The 11,598-nt window shown below is 36.4% G+C and overlaps 1 long non-coding RNA gene across 1 annotated transcript; it reads right to left on the reverse strand.

Moving 5' to 3' along the window:
• Window positions 1-256: 256 nt before the first annotated feature.
• LOC121324153 lies at window positions 257-7,106 on the reverse strand. Its single transcript, XR_005951220.1, has 3 exons — window positions 6,885-7,106; window positions 6,528-6,629; window positions 257-5,828 (listed from the first exon to the last, which is right to left on the reverse strand). It is a non-coding gene; the product is annotated as an uncharacterized LOC121324153 (long non-coding RNA).
• Window positions 7,107-11,598: the final 4,492 nt, after the last annotated feature.

Consider the following 11,598-nt stretch of genomic DNA (forward strand, 5'->3'; position numbering starts at 1 on the left):
AAGCCAGATTTACATTGATTTGAATGCTTCTACAAATCATGCCATCATTTCAGAATCGACAGGTTCTGGATTGTAGAGGGTATCGCACTATTCACATCAATAGGCATTTGATCAGGGCCCAAAGACTACAGAATGCCGGTATATGGAGGTGCTGCATTAGACAGGCTTTACTGCAATTGTTTATCAAAGCAAATGGTGCAGCAACTGGCATGTACACAGTGTCCTAAACAAAGTAAAGCGAGACACAACCAGACTCTAGTGCACAACTGGCACCATGCTGCTTTTATTGCTGTAGAAGTTTTTGATACACAGGTTACAGTTTTACAAATCCATCTCAATATTTAAATCCATGAGCTTTCTTTTTTTTTTTTTCTGAAGTGCATAGTTTAACGCAATACAATTAAAATACATAAAACAAGCTAAAGGAATAAAATGCTTAATTGGTGATGCTCCTTACAGAAATATACAAAACTGGAATTCTGATGTATACTGTGCTTACTTGAAAGAATAATTTCTTACTCTACACAGTGCAGGGTGGTGTTTAAAACTGATGTAAAATCACATACACATCATTCTGTTGACATACAAAAAAACTATTTGTATCGATATATGTCGTACAAACAGTGATACAGAATGAAAACACGTTAAATTCTGCAATTCTGATGCCTTAAATTATTCAAATGTCACTAGCTATGGCAACTGTTTTCAGAAATGCTTTGTTGTTGCAGTTAAAGTCAAGGAACACAAGTTGGTAAAATCATGCTGCATTTCTTTTGGCATTAAACTGTTGAACATACAACTAGAACCAAAAATAAAAGTACTAGAGCATGTATTTATAAGATATTTCTACCAATTAGCTCTCATGACAGTAATAGCCAGAAAGCGTTCGAATAGCTTAACATGTAGGCATGTCTGAAAGAATGAATGGCCGGGTTAGTTTACCCACCACCTTAAACACATTACAGAATTCTTCATAAAGTTGCAGCAATACGAACTAAATCCAGTCTGGCTAATCTCGACAACCAGTACAGAACATATTTGTAAACACAATAAAGCACTTTTCCTACAGCACATAAAAGTGACAGTTATGCTGCAGAAAAACAAAACAGAATTACTTGGAAATGTAACCAGCCAGCTTTGTGTCTTTGTCTCTTCCACATACCTTTAAGCAATGCTTTTAATTAATTCTGCTTAGAATTAAAACCGACTTGTCACTAAAATGACACACATAGTTTGTCACACCTTGTTCTGTATGTTTATAAAACAATACAACAATAGCTTTTAGAACACAGTAGATCTGTCTAGTAGTGATGGGACAAATTACTCAATAAATGTGGTCTAGCTGCTTTGTGTCTTGTCAACATACCTTCTGCAAATGCATACACATACAGTTTTGTGTCACTTATTTTCAAACCTTACAACTTAAAAGTATTTCCAGACAACAGTGACCAAGTTTGTATTCATTCCTATAACATATATTCATATATATATATATATATATATATATATATATATATTTTTTTTTTAATTAAAGAAAACCAATGCATAATGGATGTCTTAATAATACACATTCTACTGCACAGAAGAAAGACTCTCCTGGTATTTTGAAGGGGGTATTAGTCCCAAGAGATTTTTTTTTTTTTCAGCTAATTCAAAATGAAGGGAATACTCGTTTGAATTTTGATATTTACACATGAAAAAACCCATGTTGTTCCCAGCTCTACTATATGAGGATTTGCCTTTGCATATTTTACTTTAGTAATAACCTAATATAACACTATTGTAACATGCATAATATAAGAGGACTATTTCACTCTTTCTTATTTCCTAAATCACTTTTAAATATCTGCCTATATTTTCCTCTCAGAGAAAGGACATAAGGAAAACAACATGACTAATACAAAGCCCAGTACGCTTGCCCTAGTAAATTAAAAGCCTACAGCACTAAACCACACAACCCTCACATTTCAGTGGTAAGATGACAAGTCGGACAATCAAAAAGACCATTTTGTTTACAGGTAGTATATAATATCTATACAAATACCATAAACTGCTCTTTCAAAATTCAAACTGATTACATAACCAGAGGCATTTTCTGTAGGCAGACTAAAGTAAGCATTTTGGCTACTTTTTGTTAACAGCAATAAAGCCAGCCAACACATTTAAGCATTTTACCTTTAAATGCGTTAAGAATATGATTATTTATCAAACACGTGCAAACAAATTTTAAACATGACAATCTTTTAATGAAAATATACAGATTTTACTGTACTAATTTGAAGAAAACAGGAATTTGTTTTCTTTTTTTTCTGCTCGTATTTCAAGGAAAATTGCATGTTATATTTGACATGTGGCCTCAAACTGCTGTAAATGCTACTAGCACAGGATATCAGTTATGCCAAAATGCATTATACCCCATCAGTAGTTGGGGGAGTATGATGGGTGTAAGCATCATTAACACAATGGCAAAAGAATCACAAGAACAATTTGGTGTTTGTTTTTTTTTTTAACAAAGGGAACAGTATTTTTGTAATTACAGCCTACAACAGGCAACAGAAAATGCCACCCGCCTGTAATCTTTCTCACTAAAAACATTTTTACAACAGTTTAATACATTTATTCATTCTGCCTAAATCATATATATTTCCATTCCGATACTAGTTCATGCATAACATTATTGCTTCTAAAATTCTATTAATAGTATGGCTTGATTTGTGCTATCGACATTCCAAAACTTGAGGTATTTTGCATTAAAATTAGTTTAGCTAAGCAGTAATCTACTATGCAATACTAAAACTATTGTGTTAGTATTTATTACAGGTAACACTAAATCCAACGCTCACTGCATATTAATTAAATGTTGCATCCCTAATTATCAAGGTTGAAACACTTTTCTACTTTCAAAATGTATGTTTTTAGTAGTCCAACGGAAAGTAGCATCTCAGCTTTGTTTAAAAAGAGATGCTGCATTGTATGTTAGTAGCTCAATCAAGTTTCGATTTCTTGTTTAAAGTTATTCACATGCAAGCAACGCTAACCTCATGCATGGCCACTAATATGGCACTACAGCCTGCTATTAAGCTAATGCACATGGAACTATACATCTTAAAATGGAAGACGTGGTGATTTTGTTGTTCTCAAAACAACTTGTCACTTGTTTCACAATTATATATAAAAACATATTGCACATGCCCATAAATTCAGGTGAAATTTTAGGGTGAGGAAAGGGGAAATAAATGCAGTACAACAGTATCGTGGCTGCTTCCATTAGCTGGGGAGTGGGAGAAAATAAGAAGATTGCTCGTTCTGTAGGGTTGGGACAACTGAGTACTGGGACACTATTGATCATTTATACACATCATTTATTGCCTTGAGGATTTTTCTTTTCTCTCAAAACTGTCAAGCCATACTTTCTAACATATTTTTAAGTCAAATGTATATGCTACACTGTCTTCTTAAAAATAATAATAATAATAATAATAATAATAATAATAATAATAATAATAATAAAACATGTTTTTTCATAAACTTTTTCTTACATAGCTCAGTTTATCAGCCTACCTGCAGTTTGTGTTTAGTTTTTTTTTGTTTTTTTAATATTGATTTCTGCACCTAATGACCAAGTCAAGAACAAAGTATAAAGAAACCACACACCAATTTAAAGTAAATCATTTTGCATTGATTCACAATTGCAATATACTTTAACCTTTGCAATGGGCAGGCTAAATCATATAGTGTCTCCAAAATCAAAATGAGGACACATTTTAAAATAAAGGTTATAGCAGTGTTTAAAAATCAGCAAAAATTGATTTCATTTTGATTAGTATGAAGAGGCAACAAAATCTGATCCTGCAGTTTTATTTGGGCATGGTCTTCAGAAAATAAGGTACATTCCCAGCATGTATTGTAAATTAGATTGATTCATGCATGTAACTATGGCAGGAGATTCATACTGAAAAGTATGCATTGCATTGACCATTGCAAGTCAATGAAAGGTTATGTATTGCAATCTCTTTTTGTAGGGCAGTATCTGCAACTGCTGTATGGGAATATGCACAGCAGTGATTGTTTGTGTCTGATTTTGTATTTTGCATGTTTAGATTTGATTCCCAAACAATATTGCTGAATATCCAGTGTACACCAGACTTACACTAAAGACATCAAATCAACTACAGCTTTAGGGGTATGCAGTGGTAATTATACAGTAAGCAGGTTTAACTGTACTTTTTCATAAAGAAATGGGTTCTGGTCCAATTGGATAGAAGGGCAGGTAGGACCTTCGTGGATGACCCCTCTGTCTCAACAGAAGTAGCAATATTCACAGCATTTGGAAGCAGCCCTCACAAGTTTTAGACCTGTACAAGAAACTCATGGAGAAAGTTACAGGGTTTAGCCATGCAAAGCTTTAACATCTTGCAGCTTTAACTTTAACATCAATCTATGCAATTCAGCACCCTGCTCTTGTACCACCCTGAGAGATCACTGTACTGCTCAATCATTAAAACTAGTAAACTTTGGAAAAAATAGTTCTGCTAAATGGTGCATGGTGAACTACCTTAAATGCAAATGTTTGGGTGTAGTGATCACTTTATTTATTTAATTACTTTGAGAGTGCCCTCAATTTTCTTATCAATTTAGACTGTCCAATTGTGCTCCCTCACCACAGCAATTCCCCACACACCTCAGGAGAAGGGAAGGTTCACTGGGTGAGCTATCAGCCTCTGAAAGACAAAAACCAGCCCCACAGGTGTCCTCTTGAGCTCACTAGGCATCTGGTCAGTAGGGTCCGCTGTGGTGCGATGAGGTAAAACAGTCCCTAAGGATTTTGCCTCCCTAAACCGTGGAAGCGCCAGAGCCAATGCGACGCTCCCTCCAGAATCTCCAGTGAAGACCACATAGTGCCCGCTTTTAACACTTTTCTGGATATTACTGCAGCAGACACTGGATATCAGAACTGATCTCACATTTTGCCTGTGTGGATTCTGATTTCCAGGTGGTATTACTGAATATCCGGGGTTTTGTAGCAAAGACAGTTCTGCTCATTAAACCCTCTGCGAGTCACAATGAAAAAAAGATTACCCACGGCAATTGTGGTTTGTGAATGAAATACATGCCACACAAAAATAGAATTTGGAAGCTGCTGTCTAACAAATACAAATGTTTCATTGGATGTTTGTTTCAGAAACACACTGTGTTTTGGCTGGCTATAGTATTACTGGTTTGGGCTCACTTTCTCAGGTGTCCCTTCTATGTTGTGGCATTTCTTAAACTGAGGGACAATTACTAGAGCTTGGTTCTATCTGACTAGAACGTTTAGGGTTGGTGGTTTTACTAAAATATGCTCAAGTTATTGCAGTAACGTCGCTCATGGTAAGGGAAAATGGACAGGTGATGGAAAAGATGACTATATGGACACTCACTGGTCTGAGTGGACATAGAAAAAATAATAAACTAGCATAGAACCTGGGAAGTTTTTTTTTTCTCTGCTTTTAGTGAACCTTTATGTTTAGGACACACAACGTAACTAGCAGGGTGCAAGACCAAACAAAGTAATTATACAGCATCCAAGGAAAATATATTCTTTGTATGGGTCCCTGTATGAAAATACCTGCAATCCATTGAAGCCCTTCATTTATATGTTCTACATGTAATTCTGGGTCAAAAAAAAAAAAAAAAAAAAAAAAACACTTAAGCGGTAAAGTAAAGCAAAAGACTGGAAATTGTGGACTAGGTGGCGGGTGATGTTGGCTCATCGCTGGAAAGGAGTCTTGTTTACAGCTTCAACAGAACCAAGCTTTCATTGGCAGATACTGCTAAGGCATCAGGACCTGAATTAAAACACAAATGAGAAGCATATATTATCTACAGTGACATTTTCACATGTTTAAAATTCTAGCTAATGACCAAATAAAACAATACAAGGACAACCGCAAAGTACAAATACAATAAAAACATTTGTGGTTCAAACTTAAATCAGCAGCATAGGGATAAAAGAATAGAGTAAATATGTATATCTATTTATAATGTGGTCTGAAGCAGAAGCATTGGCAGGAGGTTCTAAGCAATTCCCCAAAACAATCTTTAAAATCAGAGAGAAAGTATCACATTCCATCTTCACCCGATGAAGGAAACAGTTCCTGTCTTCGGGAGTTTTACTTTCCTGCCTTGACAGACTAGATCATTATAGTCTTTATAGAATTAATAGCCAACAGCACCTAGTGTTCTGCCACTTTGGACAAAGTTTCTTTCTTTTGCTAGCAAAATGCTGCTGTGCACTAGAGGGCACTGTACAGCAGCTCCCGAACTAGTCAAAGCATCTTAACACATAACTTATCAAAAAACTAAACAAAAAAGACAAGATTTGAATAATTCCGATAAGAACCACGAAGAATGATTGTAAATACAATCAAACAACAAAGATTGAGTAAATAAAGAAGAGTTGAAAAATGAAAATATTGTTTGAAGCTTATTATTATTTTAACATGTTAAAAAGAAAGCGATAAAAAAAATAAAAAATGCAAATCAACCTCGTCTGCCTGACACTGACACCCGAGTACCGACACACACAGCTTCTGCAAGTCCAGCAGGGGGGCTTTGGGTTGTGAGCAGAGAAAGGAATGCTGCAGCATCTGCAATAAAAATAAGTTAAATACATAAATAAACTTTCAAACCCAGGTTTAAAAAACTACGTAGTGCCACACTGTAGTTTAGCATCCCATGCAAATACAATAGTGTTCAGCTGCATGATTTCAACCCAATGTACTCACTATGTAAGGTAGTCGCTCAACCTTGTCACATGACCCTGCATAACAATTGTGCTGCTAGCTAGCCTAAATAGTGCCACCAGTTCATAAAAAAAAAACCCAAACATGGTAGACCCTCACCTTTGCTAAAGCTGCCCGGAGGTGTTACCGAAACTGCACTTCTTTTTCGTCCTATCCTTCCTCGTCGGTAGGGAAATCGCTAACAGTTACACCACTCTCGCCGCCATTTTACCCCTTCTGCCGTGGCCTGGCAAACAAACCATCTGCGCTCCAGTTACTGCGCAAGCATTGTGCAACTGGGAAGTCATCCGTTAACGCCCGCCTCACGGAACATTGATGAACAAAAGAGTGGACACACGGAAAAGTTGATTAAAACCCACCCCTTCACTGACCGCATAACAGTCTCACGTTTGCATTGGTTCTTGTCTGTCTCAGGAATATTACGTTACAACGCGTCGTAACGCGTGAGGCATTTTTAACTTTGTGATCACACACACAGAGAGAGAGAGAGAGAGATCTGCTTTGCAGAACCTTTTTTTTTTATTTCAGTATTTTGATGTACTAGTATAACAAACTATGACTGACTATTACTTTGTATAAATTATAATTTTTTGAACGAATGTAAGAATTGGTTTTCTGTGGTGACATACGTGTTCTTTCAAATAGCATATATCTATAATCGTTTACGTGATTTATTTTAATTGCATGTATACACTGAGTGTACAAAACATAAGGAACACCTTCCTAATATTGAGTTGCACCCCCTTTTGCCCTCAGAACAGCCTCAATTCATTGGGGCATGGACTCTACAAGGTGTCGAAAGCGTTCCATAGGGATGCGGGCCAATGTTGACTCCAATGCTTCCCACAGTTGTGTGAAGTTGGCTGGTAGTGGATCTCTACTCTGAATAGCTCGTTCCATCTAATCCCTCAGATGCTTAATTGGATTGAGATCTGGTGACTGGGCAGGCCAATGCAGTAAGCTGAATTCACTGTCATGTTCGTGGAATCATTCCTGGACAATCCTAACCTTGTGGCATGGGGCATTATCCTGCTGAAAAAATCCATTAGCAAATGGATACAATGCTGCTATGAAGGGATGCACCTGATTGATAATGATGTTCAGATATCCTGTGGCATAATAAAACGTTGCTCCACTTTTATCAAGGGGCCCAATATGTGCCATGAAAACACACCCCACACCATCACACCACCACCACCAGCCTGCAGTGTCGACACACGGCATGATGGGTGGATGTTCTCATGTGGTTTTCTCCATACCATAGACATCTCATTAGGGTGAAACAGCAGGAACCGGGATTCATCAGACCAGGCAATGTTTTTCCAATCCGCCAGTGTCCAGTGTTTTCGTTCCTTAGCCCACTGCAACAGCAGTTTCTTGTGTTTTGTTGAAAGAAGTGGAACTCTGTTAGGTCGTTGGCCCCATTTGTGTCAAGGTACGACGAGTTGTGCATTCTTTTACGGGTCTTTTGGCACCAATGTTGTACTGGACTGTCAGTTGACTAACTGTAGCCCGTCTGTTGCTCTGCACAATTTGTGTCAGCCTCCTTTGGCCTCTTTCATCAATGAGCCATTTTCGACTACTGGATTGCCATTGGCTGGATGTCCTTTGGGTGGTGGACCATCCTTGATACACACTGGAAACTGTTGAGTGTGAAAAACCCAGCAGCGTTACAGTTCTTGACACACTCAAACTGGCGCGCCTTGCACCTACTACCATACCCCATTCAAAGACACTTAAATTCTTTGTCTTGCCCATTTACCCTCTGAATGGCACACCTACACAATCCATGTCTCAATTATGTCAAGGCTTAAAAATCCTTCTTTAACCTGTCTCCCCTTCATCTACACTGATCGAAGTGGATTTAACATGTTGCATCAATAAGGGAATATAGCTTTCACCTGGATTCACCTAGTCAGTCTATTTTGTGGAAAGAGCATGTGTTCCTAATGTTTTGTACACTCGGTGTGTGTGTGTGTGTGTGTGTGTGTGTGTGTGTGTGTGTGTGTGTGTGTGTGTGTGTGTGTATATATATGTGTGTGTGTGTGTGTGTGTGTGTGTGTGTGTGTATATATAAACTGGAACTGGATCGTGAATTCATTGCAGTGAAATAGATGGCTGAAATGTAGGTGCTTTCCTTTATTAAAGGTTAATATTAAAACATATTTTTGAGAAGGACCAGGATATTAAAAAAAAAGAAGACATTATTTAACATCCATCAATATACAGTCATGCGTGAAGGTTTATCAGACCTCAAAATGAATAGAATTGCGGAATTCAATTTTATTCACCTATCACACACACACACACTGGGTTTTAAGAGACCAGTGCCCTTCAACAACTTAACATGAATATTATTAATCTATTCCTGATAGTTTAAACTGTAGGCTATAAAATAAAGTTTATACAGTTGGACCATGCAAATATAAAGTAAACAAAAATGCAATACATTGTAAAATACAAATGATTACATCTAGCGAGAGATTACAGACACTGTTGTGCAAAGTACAAGTAATATGTAAAAATGTGCCCCTCAAACATTAACTGTATATAGTCCTTCCGACTTGAAAACATTTACACTGGCCATAAAAGAGTTAACTGCAAGAATGATATAATGACACAAGTTACTTGTATCAACCAGTATGACCTAATGTCTAGATCGATACTTGTAACAACCCATAGGCAGTCCAGATATTGATAGAAATCCACAAGTTACATGTATCAACCTGTGTCACTTAATAACTGTCTTGACACTTTGTTGCAGTATAAGTACTTCTAATAGTCCACAGATGGAAATGCCTGGCATTCTAAATAGCCTGATATTTTAAAGAGGCTTGGTAGTTTTTGAGGTATATCGATCAACAGCAAGATCGAGCCATTTTTTCACTCCAGCAAATGATGCACAGGCGCGGCGCTAATTGACGAGTTCGGCGCTCTAACAGCTTCATTGCTCCGCATCACTAGATTTACACTAGATTTACTCAGCTGTGAACACGCACAGAAAACAAGACAGGTTGTTTATAATTATGTTTGCTCTACCTGCCTTTAAAGCTGTGATTAACATTGTTAAACCACTTCCATTTCTTCATTACATCCTGGATATCGGACAATGATGAATCGAACTGAAGCATTTTCTAGCTGTACATTGCTTGAACAAATCTGATGGCGTTCCTCTCCCTGTAAGGAAGATGCAGTCATGACGCCACACCGCTTGTTTTCATCAGATAAATACATCATGAACTTAGGGTACTCTTGAATTCACGATCCAGTTCCGGTGTACATTTGTATGGTAAACTGATCATCTGTAAGAGCAGAACATCCCAAAAACTTAACTGAATTTTGAAAAGCAGAATTTGGGATGTTATCTGAAAACCAAATCGGTGCAGAATTTGGGACGTTATCTGAATATATATATATAAATTTGAATCACTAAAGCACAACCTTCCAGAGAATACTATTATATTTTGCATGGATGTAAAATCCTTGTATCCAAGTGTCCCTCGTAAAGCACTAGATAATATTCTAGATAAATCAATACCCACAGCAGAGGTGCTGAACATGATCAATGTAGTTTTAGAAAACAGTTATTTTACATTTGTTGATAAAAATTACAAACAAAACGATGGTACAGCAATAGGATCTAAATTAGGAATGTATTTTGCCAGTACATACATGGGGAAATGAGAAGAAAAATTACTTAGAAAATCAGAAAGAGAACCTTTAGAATACATTTCGGTTTGTAGATGATATTTTTGGGGTTTGGACACATGGAGAAGAAACTCTTTTCCAGTTTCACAAAATGGCAAACAAAATACACAGTAATATTAAGGTGGACCTGCGATGGACAAGAAAAGAAATAGAATTTTTAGATACTGTAGTAAAACTTGAAGAAGGTTCAGTTGAGACTGACCTCTTCTATAAACCTACTGACATGCACCAGTATTTACACATGTCCTCTGTACATCCAATACACATGAAAAGGGCAATCCCAAAGGGGCTAGGAATAAGAATACAAAGAATATGCTCTAAAGAAAGTGACTATGTAAAACAAAGACATATATTAAAAACAAATCTTAAAAAAGAGGATACAAAGAAAGAATTATAGAGACAGTTAAGAAAAGTGGATAAACTAAAAAGAGATGATCTACTAGATTATAAAAATAGAGATAAAAAGGTCAAGAGAGTCCCATTAGTAATGACGTACTCAAAACTTTTGCCCAATATTTCTAAGATAGTTTGGAAACACTTGCGTATTCTACATAATTCAGAAAAATTGAAAAAAGTGTTTCTTAAGGCCCCAGTTGTAGCATTCAAAAGAGAAGCTAATTTAGGTGATATTCTAGTTCACAGTAAACATAAAAGAATAATTGACAGAATAGGTTCTACAAATACTTGCACTAGTACATGTAAAGTTTGTAAATACATGGACAAAAGTAGAAATATAATTAAACATAAGAACACCACATATCCACTAAAAACTAATACCTACTGTAAAAATAGCAATGTTGTTTATGGAATAGCCTGTGAAAAATGTGATGAAATAAAATATGTTGGAGAGACTGGAACAACTTTATATAAAATAATTCAGAACCACCTTTCATTAATTAGAAATAAAAAAAAAATGAATGAACCAATAGTACAGCACTTCACCAGTCAAGGACATGACATAAATGATGTAAAGTTTGTAGTATTAGAACAGCTAAAATTAGACAATGCGACATATAGAAGAATAAAAGAAAGTAAATGGATAAATAGACTGAACACAATTATGCCAGCGGGACTCAACAGAAAAGAATGAACTAATTAATTCCAA

Source organism: Polyodon spathula, chromosome 12, assembly GCF_017654505.1.
Source record: "Polyodon spathula isolate WHYD16114869_AA chromosome 12, ASM1765450v1, whole genome shotgun sequence".
Classification (NCBI taxonomy): domain Eukaryota; kingdom Metazoa; phylum Chordata; class Actinopteri; order Acipenseriformes; family Polyodontidae; genus Polyodon; species Polyodon spathula.